Source organism: Drosophila gunungcola, chromosome 3R (genome assembly GCF_025200985.1).
Source record: "Drosophila gunungcola strain Sukarami chromosome 3R, Dgunungcola_SK_2, whole genome shotgun sequence".
Taxonomy (NCBI): domain Eukaryota; kingdom Metazoa; phylum Arthropoda; class Insecta; order Diptera; family Drosophilidae; genus Drosophila; species Drosophila gunungcola.
In genome coordinates this window covers 9,992,799-9,997,237 of record NC_069139.1, presented here as the reverse complement: position 1 = coordinate 9,997,237, position 4,439 = coordinate 9,992,799, and the positions used below count along the sequence as shown (strand labels likewise).

Genomic DNA, 4,439 nt, shown 5'->3' with positions numbered 1-4,439 from the left:
TAGTTAACAAAGTTGTAGCTTAAATTTAAATTTAAGTAAAGAAATATTAAGACAACAGCAGCTTATTTAATTTTACCACAAAATATTATCAATTATTTTTGATTTCAAAAATCTAAAAGGTGGAATTGAACAATGTTTGAACAAGTTAAACAATGTTGAAAGTAAAAAGTCTGATATTATTGAAGAATTTAAAGCCTCATCTAAAACTTGTTTAGGGCTATTATCTATTTGTTTTTCCCGCGTGCACTCCTGCAGCGCGGCAAACTTTTAATTCCAGGGTGTTGGAAACCCTGACCAAGACGCGCCGTAATGCGGCCAATCCCCTTCGAAGAACCGCAAAATGGCAGCGCGAATGGCAGTGAGGTGTGTCCTGTGGCACATCCTTCCTGCGTCGCTGCCATGTCTTGCGGTTAGCTGCACGTCGCAAATTGCAGAATCCATAATTAGTGTCTGTCATGTCGACCCCCGACCTCCCGACCCCCCGACCCCCCGACTTCGTCCCCTTACCCCAACGCGCATCAGCCATCGCCCATCGCCCATCGGGCACCTTCAATCCACTGAGCATCCGCGAAGGCGCGGCTGAGCTGCACTTGAGTGGCTGCTGCTGCTCTAATTGCAAGTAAATATTTTATGCGGCAAGCCAGTTTTAATTGCCAGCTGAAATAAATACGGAATCATTATAAAATTATTTAAAATGTGTTGCGGCAGGGTAGTGGTAGTGGTAGTGGTAGTGGTAGTGGTAGTGGGTCTACTGGCCCACATTTGTAGTGGCAGCAAGTTTTAATGATGCCCCATCCTCTCCACTCCTTTCCTCTGCTGCCTCCATATCCAGTCCCCATCCAAATCCACTTTCATATGCACTCGCGTTGCTCGTTTCTGGGCCGGATAAATGCAAAAATCACGCAAATTATCGAAACATGCGCAAGCACACTCCACAAACTTCTGGCGACTTTGCCGCATAAATCTTGCCAAAGTCAAAAAACATAAAAAAAAAAAACTTTGGCCGGCGAACGAGCGGCAGCGAAGGAAAAATATTCTATAAATCTTGAGGTAGCAGCGTCCAGGCACAAAGACGAACTTTCCACTGCCGCAAATTGCAAAACTTCAACATTATCGTATGAAGTGCGAACACGGCGCAATCGATTGGAAATTGCAGCAGAAGCAGCAGCATCAGAAGCAGCAGCAGGAGCAGCAGCAGAAGCAGCCAGTTAAGGCCAGTTTCGAAAAATCACCACAGCAATCAATAGGTCCGTGATATATGAAAAAAATATTAAGTTCTGGACAAAAAAAAAGAATAAAATAGATCTTCAGATTATTGCCCCCTGTGAGGGTTGAACTCACGGCCTTTGGTTTACGAGACCAACGCTCTACCACTGAGCTAAAGGGGCGGGGTGAAAGTTGACGGCCGGATCGTGTTAGATGTTAACTGCTTGCAACGATCGTTATGGAGAACATTCTGGAATTGACTGCCTTATCGATGCACTACCTTACCGACATACGATTGAGAAAAAAACTAAGAATTTCAGTTGGCAACACGAACCAGCTTAGAAAAGTGGTTGGCAACACGGCTTTGATCGTTCTTCAAGTATTTTCATTATAAAATAAAGGCACCCAAAAGTGTATTTGTAATTCTAGGATTTATTTTTGCCTTTTTAAAATAAGACATGTTTGACATTGAAATAAAAATTAAACCGAAATCGGGAGGCCGAATTTTTAATACCCTTTAAGTTAAAACCCTAAATGACTAGGCGAGTTTGGCTCGATTACTTCTACGATTTTTTAGTTATAAATGAAATCAAATAAGTTTTAAGTTTTATGTGGATAAGTTTTGAAATCTCCTCAACACACTGCAAATAAACTGCATGGAAGAGATATATTACAGCTCATTCGATAAATAATATGGTTATCAATAAAAAAGTATTTATTTCAAATGCATAAGTGTTTAATATTACATATTTGTACCTGCTTTAACACCTTAGAGCTGTTTTGCTTGGCTTAGTCATAATTTTGAAGTACCATTCTAGGCGTAAGTGTTTGCTAATACTGCAGGACATGTCGTAGACTTTAATGGCCTTCGGCAATCTACCTAATTGACAAACACATCGCCGATATCGATGTCCCGTCATCTTCGCGGTTAAATGAGGCATGATATGGCCAATGCCGTGGACTTTCATTACCGCCCTCTTCCGGGATTTCTGCACTGTCTGATTCATTGTTTTCTCAGCTCGGCGAGGCCTTGGCTGAAATTATGGCCAACGGAGCGACGTAAAGTTTTTTACAAACTGCCAAATGCAATTTACTTGATAGGATCAAAATCTTTCGGCCTTCCCTTCTCTATCGCGGTCTCTGACTTTGTCCTGTCATCGTTCTTTCTTCTCCGCCTTGGCTTTTTCCTACTTTCGCTGGCTGCATGTAAAGTGACTTGCTGGCTGGGGGAATTTTACGATTTAAATGCGATTTACGGCGCTAATTCGTTGTGGCAATGGCAGCCAGAGCAAGTCGCCGGCAATGCCAGGCAATGCCAGGCAATGCCAGGCAATCGAATGGGCCAAAATGGGCGGGAGCTCATCCTTCGGCTCCTGCCGCTGTCTGCCTGCCTTATAAACCATAGCATACTTTTCAGCATCATTTGATTCCGGGCGCATTTATCATAATGGCGGTGGCAAACGTCGGCGCATCCGCATTTGCCGCCGCACAATGGCTGCGAATGCAATTTTACGCTGAAAAGTTCCCAATCTGATTTCAATGGCATTTCGAGCGGGTCAATTATTTGTTTGGGTATTAGTTCAATTACCGCACATCCAAAAGCGCTGAACAAATGTGGGTTTTGCCGGAGGAACTGAAGTGCCCTGTGTTATTAAGTGATATTGAGCAGCCAACTGATAGCTGGCAATTAAGAGCAGGTAGTTTTAGTTATTCTATCCCTTTGTTGGTTTTCAGAAGTGTATGGAATTATTAAACAACAACTTAAATGCATAACATCCAATTTATAGACTTTTGTTTAATTTTTAAAATGTTTTAATTGCATTGTTTGCTTGAGTCTTATAAAGGTTTAGTTGGCATGTATGAGTGGTCAAAGTATTTAATGTATCTAGTAGCGATTTTGTAATTGTACGGAATACAATATCAGAAATAGAATTTAAATTCCAGAGATTTTTCAACCACTTCAAATTGACTTCCATTGTACGGAGCACGCCATTGTGGCATGGCCGGGTGGGTCCTCATTTTCCAATCTTCTTGCAGCCAGCCAGCCAGCCAGCCAGTCTTCATCCTTCCGCCCAGTCTCCCTTCTGGTAATCTTTTTGATTTCCCAACTATTTCTAATGCGATTGCTGCCGTGCATTATGGCCGGGCCAACAATTGGTTTTTGTGGAGCTGCTCGCACTCGTTGTCCCCATCTTGTGCCACCTTATTGGGTTCTCCAGCTTCGCTTGTCTGCAAGCCACGAGTGCACTCGTCGGTGCTTGAGCTCCTCATCTATGTGCTCTGCTGCCACTAACAGTGCCACAACCACATCCGCATCCGCATTCGCATCCTTTGAGCCGGCTTCAGTCTCAGCCATTGGGATTGTCAATGGCAATGCAAGCCTGCTTATAATGGTAGGCAAATTTCGTTATCAGCAACGCGAAGACTGCTTTTAATGCGAGTGTCTTCTGACATAACCACCTACCTCAGTTTATGTCTTCCTGCACGGAGGAAAATGGATAATATTATACCTATTTGAGAACGAAAACTTTATATTTGCATAAGTATTTCAAAATGTATTATTCTCTTTTAACACATTTCGTTCATTTAGCTTTAAAACACTTTTGATGGAATGAAAGAATCATATTAAATTTCGGGAGAACATTTTAAAAAATCTGTTGACTATGTAAATTACAAAAAATATTAATACATTTCTTTAAATCTAAAATTTTAACTCTAAAGACGATAATTTTCTAACACGTTGAGTTTAATCAACTAAAACTTACATGTTTTTACAAAACTAAAACTTTTCCGTTAAGAACCAGCCTCAAATTCGATAATATTTCTCCGTGTGTACGCACCATTTGACGCGATTTGAGTGTGCGATTATTCAATCCTAATGGCTTGATAAATGAGATATTGAAATTGAGCTGGTGCAGAGCATTTAATTAAATAAGCACGATGTCAGCTATCAGCGCCCACATATCGGTACCGCCCCAGCCGACAACCGAACTCAAAACGCAACCACAAGCCCTCAAGCCAACTAATTGGCAACTAATTGCGAGCGTGTTAATATCAACTCGCAGCGAAACTAAAGGCATTCCGGATACTGGAAGTAAATAGGGCGCAAGTGAAGGTCAGTTGCTGAAATCCTGAGCCTCCTGTTTGATTTATGGCTGTGACTTTTGCGGTTGTGCTTTGTGTGCCTGACAGCAAACTAAGTGCGAATCATTTAGAAACTGGCCTGGAATTGA

At 41.9% G+C, this 4,439-nt stretch overlaps 1 non-coding gene across 1 annotated transcript; it reads right to left on the bottom strand.

Moving 5' to 3' along the window:
* Positions 1 to 1,316: 1,316 nt before the first annotated feature.
* Positions 1,317 to 1,388, bottom strand: Trnat-cgu (transfer RNA threonine (anticodon CGU)). Its single transcript has one exon. It is a non-coding gene; the product is annotated as a tRNA-Thr (tRNA).
* Positions 1,389 to 4,439: the final 3,051 nt, after the last annotated feature.